We start from the raw sequence: 11059 nt of genomic DNA, 5'->3' as shown, positions 1-11059 counted from the left end.
TCAATGCACCACGAAGCTTGTTCAAAACAAGAGTAGTCAAGGCTTCGTGTTCAATGTCCTCAGCAATGATCAAGATAGGATACCCATGTTACAGGTCTATTTGGGCACATCACTCCCAACATTCAGATTAATACTATTAGGGCTCATCAAACCCTAATTCAATTGCTACATGCCCTAGAAAAGTCATCACATTGAATGCCATCATTCCTGAGAGTTTCCTAGCTTGAAGACATCCTGAAATGACTCCTTGAGGGACCATCACATCCTTGGTCAGGGGTAAATGTGCTGCAGAGCACTTAGGCCCATTCAAGCCTACTCTGCAGAGCACCTAGGCCCACTTTGACCTGCGCTGGGTGAGATTGAGTGAAATCTTCATAGGGTTCTGGGAATATTCCTACATTCTAGACCATTCTAGAAGATTCCCACCTCTTATCCTATCATATGAGCTTGAAATTGGATAGGGAATGAATTAAATAACCTCATATCCTCTCATCCCTTCCTCCATGGAAACTAACTCCCAAATTGGAAAGCCATTCAATGCCCAATTTATGACAAAACCACCTCCATTTCCCTATAAATTGAGCACTCATCATAGTGATCAGGGGTTGGACTTTGAAGAATTGTAAGGAGATACTATTGGTTTCAGGTTTGAGATCATAAGCATTGTTATGCTATCAAAGTGTTGTGCTTTTGGTGTGATGAAGGATGGAACTCAAGCTGGATGAGTGACATGGGATCGGACTTCTTTGGTTGTAACTCTTCCTTCTACTTAATAAAGTTGTTTACACTTTTTCCCATATTCTTGTCTTTATGTATGATGATTATATGTGTAAATTCTTTCGATTCCATTTTCTTATAGTAGATAGATCTCTTTCTTTGATTGGTTTTTGTCCTCTGTTTATGATTGCAGGTACTGATCGAGCGGATTCAGTTCGAGAAGGAGCAACATGAGCTATTCAAAGGAGACAAAGGGAAGCAAAAGATAACAAGTAGGACCCTTGTCTCATTTATCTTCTACAGGAAAAGGTTAAACTCTTTAATTCTATTGTTCTGAGTGTAGCTACCCACTTAGGGAAGTTGTGTTTATCTGTAGATGCAAAATTCCACATAATAAATTTGCGACTTTGCTGGGGAACAATTATCATTCCGGGTAGTTTATCTTCATCCTAGTACACCCTAGTAGACTTTACTTGCCTCCATTGATCTTATTTCAGCCTTTTTGAAGTGTTTTTTGGTAAAAAAATTGTGCTTGAATCTCCCTTGAATGGCTTCTTTGGCACCAACATAGGCTTGGTCTAGACACAGTGCGTTTCAAAGCACCCTTGGCTTGATGACAGTGCTTTGAAGTGCATTGTCTTCCATTTAGGGATGCACTGATCCTCCTTAGGTCAAAAATCCCATCTTTGGCTTGGTTTTTTCCAAATTTCCTTATGTTTTTCTTGCTGGAATATCAATGATTGTTGTGTCCCTGAAATCAATTTGTGTTTCCTTTTCTAGCCCTACTTTGACCTCGATTGTTTAATGTTTCTTAAAAGTTTTCTTTATCATTATCAATTCATCGTCAAAGTTAGTTTATGTCGATTAGTCTTTTCTGAAAAGGAAGTGTCATAAAGTCTTCATTTCTTTGCAAAAGAAATTTTCGTAAAGTCTTTGTTTCTTGAAGAAAAGTATTGATTGATTTGTTTGTGCATTTAGTTCCTTTTTGTTCATCTAAACATTAAAGAGACTGAAAAGAAAAACTTTCATTTTTCATATTGTAGTTTGTGAATGCCTGATAGTAATAGCTTATGTGCCAAATTCTACAGTAAAGGATGTTTTAGTCCAGAGGGATGTGGAAGGCAAAAGAGGAAAATGGATAGCTACGATTCAAGAGTATGTCCTGGACATAAATCCCACAAAGCTGGAAAAAGGGCAGGGATTGGAAAAGATGTTGACAGAGTCAAATTTTCAGGCATTGGGAATCAACTTGCTAACACCTGTGAAAGAGGAAATAATTCAAGAAGGTGAAGAAAAATCAAACCCAGGTATGAAGATCAGATATAAATTTTTATGTTCAGAATGGTACAAGCACATAGTTCATTATTTATGTTTTCTCTATTGTCCTCAATCTTTGGATAGAACAAGATATAGAGCATTAAAAATCAAAGCACAACCATATGTGATTGTAGAGGGTAGATTGTATTGAAAGGGTCCTGTGGGAATTTTATTGTTATGTTTAACAGAGGATGAATCTACAGAGACCATTAAAGATTATCATGAGGAGTTATGTGGTGGACATTATAGTTGGAAAGCTACTACACATAAAATCCTCCAGGACGGGTTTTATTGGCCCACCCTACTTGGTGATATATATAAGTTTGTCAAAAGTTGTCAAAAGTGTCAGCTTTTTGCTGAGACGAAGAGGTTAGCTCCCTTGCGTTTGATCCCAGTCTTCATAGAAGAACCATTCAGACAATGGGGAAGATTTTGTTGGAGAAATTAACCCACCTTCAAGTGGATAACACAAGTGGGTTCTTACAACTACTGATTATTTCACCAAGTGGGTAGAAGCTATACCTACTAAAAGGGAAAATGACCAGGTGGTGATGAAGTTTTTAGAGGAAAATATTTTTAGCAGACTTGGATGCCCTATCAAAATCATAACAGACAATGCTCAAGTGTTCAGTTCAAGTAAGTTTGTTGCTTTTTGTCAGAAGTATAATGTTATTTTATCTCATTCAACAACTTATCATCCATGGGGAAATGGATTGGCTGAATCCACTAACAAAACATTGATGAAAATTCTTAAGAAAAATATTGCAGAGAATCATAAAGAAGGGGATTCAAATTTAAAGTTTTCTCTATGGATTATCCGAGTGACTACGAAAAGTTATACAAGCAAATCACCTTTCGAGTTAGTGTATGGAACTCAAGCTCTGTTCCCAAGTCAGCTTGTGAAGCCTCTGATTGCAATGATTCAGGAGGCAAAATAAGAGCCCAATGCTCTGATAAGAAGGATGCATAATGTAGTTGAGTTGACTAAAATCAGGGATAATGTAAGAGATAATTTGATTATGTATCAATCAAAGATGAAGGGTTTTTTTGACAGAAAGGCCAAGGAAATTGATTTTAAAGTTGGAGACTTGGCATTAAGGTGGGAAACTAGAAGAGAAGATAAGAGAAAACATGGGAAGTTTGATCCTCTCTGGTATGGCCCATTCAGAATTATAGAAGCAAGGGAAAACAATACATTCTTCTTGGAGAATATTGATGGTGAAACTTTACAGCTGCCTGTCAATGGGAAATACCTCAAACATTATTTTGAATTCTGAAGCACAAGCATCATGTCATTGTAGATACTGGAGTGAATTCATTGTACAAATTCCATAGAATTTAAAATGGCTAAGAAATATGTGACTCCATGCCCGAGGTGAAGGCACTAATCTGTGGTTCTTAGTGCTTCTGTGGCAAAAACATTATCCCCAGGTGGAGCCAGATGTTGTAGCATCCATTGTCATTTAAATTTCGTTTTCAATTTTATTGCAAAAATAAAAAAAATCAAATATTATGTTCTAACATAATTAAAAGAGAATGTGGAAGTCCAAAAGAAGTGATTTGTTTTATATTATTGATGGCTTTCGAACGTGAGAAACCCAGGAGAAGATCTGAGCCATCCATTCGACAGGAAACAGATCTAACGGTAATTGTGTGCTAACAAGCATGGAGGATAACTCCAAAATCAGACACGAGAAATTATAAAACTGAGTTAAAACCTCTGTTAATACGGGTCGTCCGCTTGAAGGATTCAGATCCGACAGTAATCGCATCGTTAACAAGGACGAGGTTTAATGCAGAAAATGGACGTGATGGTTTATGGAAGGTGATTTAATTAGTTGAAGTTCGGATTGATCACAACCACTCATCAAGAAGGGAAGAGATTCGACGGATATCGCGTCAAAAGGTGCACGGGTTTTATTATAAATTTTGGACCCAAGAAGTCTATGAACTGCAATTTTGTTTCCTTTTGGTTCTGTGGGGAGGGTAAAGGTTTGTGGAAAAGGTGGACACGATAAGATTATGAACCAGAGTCTTAATTCCATTGATTCCATGGTAACTGAAGGTTTGCCATATTCCGCGTAAATCAACCAATTCCGCTGTTTTAGCAGAATAACTAAAATTAGAGGCGGATGACTGAAACTCCAAAGGAAATCCGAGAAGAGCTTCCACCTACATTAGAAACGATAGTTCCTACCATTGAGACCATTCATGGATGATCGGATGGTAACTGTGCTCGAATGTGTGCGTGGTTTAATAGTTCTGGTGGACCCGATATGTTATGAATTGGGGCTTCATTTCATTTTGGGTTCCGGCCATAAACGTTTAAGGAAGGAACGATGCTGATTGGTCAGGTTTCTTTATGATTCCACCAATTAGAATGCTTTCGATATATACGTGGGCCCATAACCCACAGGTCCATGCAAAGAATTCTGTAAAGATGTAACTTTTTTGCGTTAAAGAAGTTTAGCTGTCATCAGAACATCCACAGGATTACAGCTTGTAGAATAACACTTGACAAGTTAGAGGAAGCACCAAAGTGAAATGTATCATTATGGATAAAGTGCAAGGAATGGATGATAGATAAGAACAAAGATGCATAAGCAGGTTCACATACTCAAGCCACAGATTCAAACGTCGAGCAACAATCACCAATCATACTCTAATTTTTGTTACCTCTTGTTATATTGTTTTCTTGAGAAGAATGAGGTGTCTTTTACCCTCCAATGTAATATTTTGTAATGACTTTTACTTTAGACAGTTAGGAAATAGTTAAGCAGTTTGACAATTTTGGTGGTTACCAACTATCCCATGATGTATAAAAAGAGGCAAAATTATAGAAAAATGGTCTGAATTTTGAAGAACCTAGAGGCTATGCTATTGCGTTCTTGATAAATTGATGATTAATGAAAGAATCAGGAGTTTTCCACACATAGTTGGGTATGATTTTGTAATTTCTCTGTTATGTGTCATCATGTGCCTTCCTTTCTTTGAAAATGGTAATGAAGCTGTAGGTATTTGTTTACTTATGTGAACGAGGTTAAAATCCCCTAAAAGAGCGCTCTTATATTTAAACTTCCTACCTCTACATTTATTCTAAGTTACAGATAATAGTTTCTGTGAAAAACAACATATTGTATCTAACTTCTCAAATCATTCTTCACTCAGCAATCATATGGCATTCTAAGAAATTCATACTACATAAATATTAAGAGTTAAATGTTAGGCCCTTCAGGTCCTTCACTTGAGGATATATCATACAGATAAGTGATAAGAATAATAAACATTAATGTCTTAAGGACAACTTCTACACAACTAAGAAATTGGTTTCTTAAGGGACAACATGTACCACGATCACTCATCAAGATCCTTGGACATCCAAATCATGTCATTACATGCTCAAATAGGAACTTTGCGGTAGTCACGCTCGTGCAATCCTTCACCGGTTGCGCTTCTGCCCAACAAGTCAAATACTCCATTGCAATGATAATGTACCTCGCTCCTGTCTTCCCTTGTGGCTAAATGGGTCCTACAAAATCTATTGCCCACTTCTTGAAGGGTTGCAACATCATTTGTGGATTGAAAGGCATTTCATCCCTCAGTGATGGTCTGCCTATTCTTTGACATATATCACATGCCTTGTAATATGCTTTTGAATCCCGATGAAGCGTTGGCCACCACAACTCGGTGCATAGAATATTTTGCGTGGTTGCTCTCCCTACATAATGTCCTCCCGCGGTGCCCCATGAGCATCTACGAGGATGCTGTTTCGTTTGAACTTAGGTACATACCGTCACAATATATCATCAGTCCCCATCTTGTATAGATGCCCAACAATGACAGAGAAATCTGCTGCGCGCACCACTAATTCCTTCTTTTGATGGACAAAGTACCCTTTCGGTGCATTTCCTGTTGTTAGGAAGTATATTATATCCTCAAAATGACCATCCGCGACACACATTGCAAATAGGTGTGCGTCAGGCAATCCTTCTTCCAAGTTAGTAGGATCCTCCCCTATTTCGATGCACAACAGATGGTTTGGTCCCATGTTCAATCGTCCAGGCTTCACAATAACTTCAAAATAGTACTCTTGGAATAATAAGAGCCATATGTAGATTCTCCCTGCCAACACAGGCTTATTGACCAAGTACTTTAGCATGGAGCGATCCGTATACATCTTAAAGTGGCCTCCTAGTAAGTAGTGTCGGTACTTCTGGAGCGCATACACCATAGCTAGCCCCTCGCATTCAGTGGTAGAGTATATCTTCTCTACTTTGGATAATATGAAACTTTTGAATGCGATCAAATGGTCCAAGCCTTCTCTGCCATCCTGTGTTAGTACTGCCCCCAATGCTATACATGACGTGTCGACATGAACATGAAACGCTTTCTTCCAGTCTGGGAAGACCAGAATTGATGCAGTAACCATATTTTCTTTCAATATATCCAAGATTTTCTTACAGTCATCGTTCCAGTAGAATGTGACATCCTTCTTCAACAATTTTTCCATTGGCGCGGTGATCTAGGCATAGCTTTTGATAAACTTTCTATAATATCCCATATGTCCCAGAGTAGTGCGTAGCTGTTTCACACTCCTCGGTGCTTCCAAGTTTAGTATCACCATGATCTTTGCGGGGTCTACAATCAGCCCTTGTCTGCAAACCACATGCCCCAATAGGTACCCAAACGGAACACAAAATAGACACTTATTTAGATTGAGCACGATCTGGTATCTTCGACAAGTATCTAGCATCAAATGAAAGCTTCCTACATGGCACTTAACTAACCAAAATACAGTCCAGTCACCAAAATATACCTCTAGGAACTTATGAATAAATTCCTCGAATGCTGCAACAACCATGGCGAAAATATTGCAGGCACATTCTTCAATCCAAACGGAATTACAGTGTATTGAAAGCAACCCCACTCAGTAGCGAAGTTTTTCTTGCTCCTATCCTCTGGCTCGATTTTGAATTGGTGGTACCCAGAGAACCTATCAGTGAAGGAATATGCTTCCTGGCCACCTACATTTTCCAACGCTTCATCCGTGAATGGAGTCGAGAAAGGATCATGCACACAAGTGTCATTCAGTTTTCTAAGATCCATGCATATCCTTATGTCATCCTTCTGCTTCTTCTCTTGCACCACCATTGGGCTTACCCAATCGAATTCTTCCACAGGCTCAACGATGCCTGCCACTAGCATCCTGTCTAGCTCGAAGCGGACCTTTTCCTTGTATTTCGGATTGAGGCGGTAAGGCCTCTGCTTAACTAGCTTCACGCCGGGCTTTAACGTGATCTTCATCACTCCTAGATCTCTGATTATTCATTTCAAATCCCCTGGTATTCGTAGAGCAATTCAATAACCTTTTCCACTATCGCATCATCCTAGTAGTCTCCAATCTTTGTGAATTTTGGTTTTGCCTCCATACCAATGTTCACTTGTTTTGTTTTCACTGGCGTGGTTATATCAGGGTTCTCAATCTATGGTCCTTGAACCTCACGGTGGCCTTCTGTTTCTAGAATGTTAATTTTCCATGAATCCTCATCCTCATCTTCAACAGTTACATTACAACATTCGAGCACGTGACTTAGCTAAGTAGCCCATTCAGGCTGAATTAGGTCTAAAGGATCCTACGGTATCCTAAAGATAGCTGTTTTCACCTCTTGCAGCACTTCATCAATACTATCAAACCCATCCTCAAAAATGAATGTCATCATGAATCCTTTGCGCAAAATATCCCATTTGCTTGTCCCATGGCAGAGCTCTATTTCTATATACCAATTCATTGGGATAACATCCAGGGTATGACAGAACAGGTGCACCCACTCAAGTTGGGGTTTTTCTCCATAAGCTTGTGTCCATTTGGCCAGATGCACGCGTGGATCATTCTGCCCATCACACTTATCTGTCAGTCACATCTTACGCTTTCCAAATTGTATTCTCATCATCCTCCTACATTCACGCCAATCATCAAAGCTACCCCCCATCTTGCAGGCATAGCGCGTAGTGCCCAGTCCAAGGCCTGGAAGCGCTGCTTTTCTGGTACCTCTCTTTCAAATTCATCCAAAAATATATCTACCTCATTTAGACCATCATAAATAGGTGGATTTCTTACCTCTGATGACAAACAACACAATGACTGGGTCATCATGTTTCAATTCAACGTAGTTACTTCATGTAACCGATTCTGCCAGTGTTCTATTTCTTCATTAGAGTCCAAAGTGCAGGAATTGTCGTGATCACACGTAATCAGCCCATGTCTGATTTGGTAGGACACTCGCATCTGACCCCAGGTCTAAAATGACCTGATCCATTTCATACTCTCTTATTTGTGCAGTCAGTCTCATCTCTCGTCCCATCCTTATTTTATGCTTGCTAATCTTTCGTACTACGTGTGGCTCACCTGGCGGAGTTCCAACGCATATATTAATGAGTTCTTGTAGCCCTTTTATAGCCTTACTATCATGCAATAACTTCATACAAGTTTCTAGGAAATTTGTGAGCATAGAGGGGTCCATCTCCGGCTCAGGCTTATCCTTGCTTCCTGAGGTGGAGGCCTCAGCAAAGCTTTTCTTAGCTTCCATGAAGGTTTCATGAGTGCATTCCAAATTGAACTCAGCCTCTTTTGTTGGGGATTTGCGAACCCATGTACTTTTTTTTGGCTATTTTGCCTTGTCATCTCTTGTTGCAATTCCACTCTGGAGTACTATATTTATGTTTGGATCTTCCTTGCGCGGCTCAGACCTCATCATCTGCAGGTTCTGAGTTGGGGGAGGTGGCGGCGCCCCTTTGTCACGTATCCTAGCTATTAGTGTAGGATAGTCTTGTGTTTCATGATAAAATAGCATGCAATACTTGCACGACGGATGCATTGGATTAGTGAAATAATGGGCATGTGTCCTGGTCCTCTGCAATTGTAGCAAATCAAATGTCCTCAACCTCTACCAGGTTCTCCTTTGCCTCGGCCTTGTCCGTGTCCCTGAAATCCTGTCTACGACATCCCTACATTCTACTCAAGGGGCCGCATTTCGACCTGAACCCTATAGGTGAGAGTTTTATCCATCATCAATTCATAGTTCCTGCAAGTATGCTCATCATGTCCTACAAACCTACAAAAGTTGCAGAACAACTGTTGTGGTGCTTGTCCATACTTCTATAGCAAGTGACAGTTATTCGTGTCATGTTTTCTGGCTACCTGATAGATAGCGCACCATAATGCAGGCCCCGCGCTAGGTCCTGCTTGAGCTTCTGGACATAAAGACATTTGTCCCCCTCCTACAAGGTAATTTTCAAAGACTGGGCAATGGTCTTTTTCATGACCCTGAGTCTTGCATTTCAAACGCCATACGTCCTCGCGTATCTCTGGTCGAACCATCCTATCCTACTTCAGACTTTGCATCTCAAGACAAAAATTATTCAGCTGCGCATGGATCTATGGAACCCCTAGATTAGGATCTTGCATTGCAGTTTCATGTAGTCTCATGGAAATATCCAAGGCCTCTTCTCGAGTTGTTATCTTCTGCTACAACAACGCACTCCTTAAGTGTGGTACTAGCGAAGCCACAAACCACTCGTGATGCTGTCCATCTGTCAAATTCATGTTGGCTTCATGGATTGTACATTTCAGCTTCTGATCTAGTTCCTGAGGCGTCTCGCCTAGTTGCATCACGATCTCTTTGAATCCCACAATTGACTGTGCCTCAGATTTAGGCCTGCTAAATTCCCTATTTAGTGCTGCCTGGATATCTGCTACTCCAACATTTGGGTTATTGTTAGAGTACTTAATATACCAGGTTAGCGCGTGATCTTGTAGAGCGCTAACCAATGTCGCCTTCTTTATATGAACATCTATAACACCTTGAGCTTCCCATACAACCCTCACAATGAACTAGAATTGGTTCGGGTCTTCATTTCCCAAGCCTTTAAACAAAGGAAACACCACTGTATTTTCCATACTGAACCGTGGTAGAGGTGGAGGTGGTACAGGCGAAGTTGGAGGTGATGGTGGTGAAGTCAAAGCTGGTGTGGGCAGAGGTGGTATTCACAGGAATCCTTGTCTTATTAACTAAATAGCACTTTGCAGAGAAACCTTTGCTATCCCTTCTTCGTCCCTTCATGGAGGTGAAATCAAGGGGCTATACTCCGGACCCTTATTTCCTTCGTTTTTGTAATTTTTTCCACTTCGCGTAGTCATGAACATCAAGGTAGCTGCATAACCCATTTTTCACACAACAACATTTTAATCCAAGTATTCAAGGATTTTACGTACTTACCTCGCAGTACTTTGAAAAATCATGACTCTGTCTTGCTATAGCTGACTGAGGTGTGTTATACAACAAATTGACCTCCTCATCAACTCAGAGGGGAAAGACATGATAGCTGAAACAAAGACCACAATCACAGGCCTTGATTCCACACTAACGCTGGCTGTGCACTAACAACCTACTTTATAAAGCTTGTTACCAAGCCTGGAGGTGCATTAGTGACCCTACTAAAGCATGTTGCTAGTATGGGAACAACGTTAGTGAAACTTGGTGAAGTTCCAAGGGTCAAAGGAACGAATTGACTCACAAATATCTAGATATTTGTTCCTAAAATTACTCAAGAAAGGCAAGGAAACATCAAAATTTGACCTATTTGGAGGATTTCTAATCCAAAAGAAGGAGGCAAATGGGAAAGAGCTGAAAAGAATGGCAAGTTCATTGCTTTTGCCCCAGTGAACTCAAGGAGGAGCTTGGCAACCCTAACTCAATTGCTATATAAGAAAAGTAAGGGCTATTGTGAAAGGGGTCAGAGCATTTGAAAGGATAGCATACTTGACTGTTGAGCATTGACTCATATCATAAAAATCGAGCAAGAAGGGAGAGAGAGAGAGAATATGGAGGGGTAAAGGAAGGCTGATACAACAGATGGTTGTAATCACTCTTCCAACATTAATATAGAACTGCAGTTGTACTGTCTACTGGTGGTGTTGATACTATCATTCATTTAGTTGTTTGTTCAATGCCTATTAGCATGAGTA

The sequence above is a fragment of the Pinus tabuliformis genome, chromosome 1_1, assembly GCF_031772625.1.
Source record: "Pinus tabuliformis cultivar Carrire ecotype Pingquan chromosome 1_1, CPIR1, whole genome shotgun sequence".
In the NCBI taxonomy this organism is placed as follows: Eukaryota; Viridiplantae; Streptophyta; class Pinopsida; order Pinales; family Pinaceae; genus Pinus; species Pinus tabuliformis.
The sequence above is the reverse complement of the archived record's forward strand: the minus strand, read 5'-3'. Positions refer to the sequence as shown.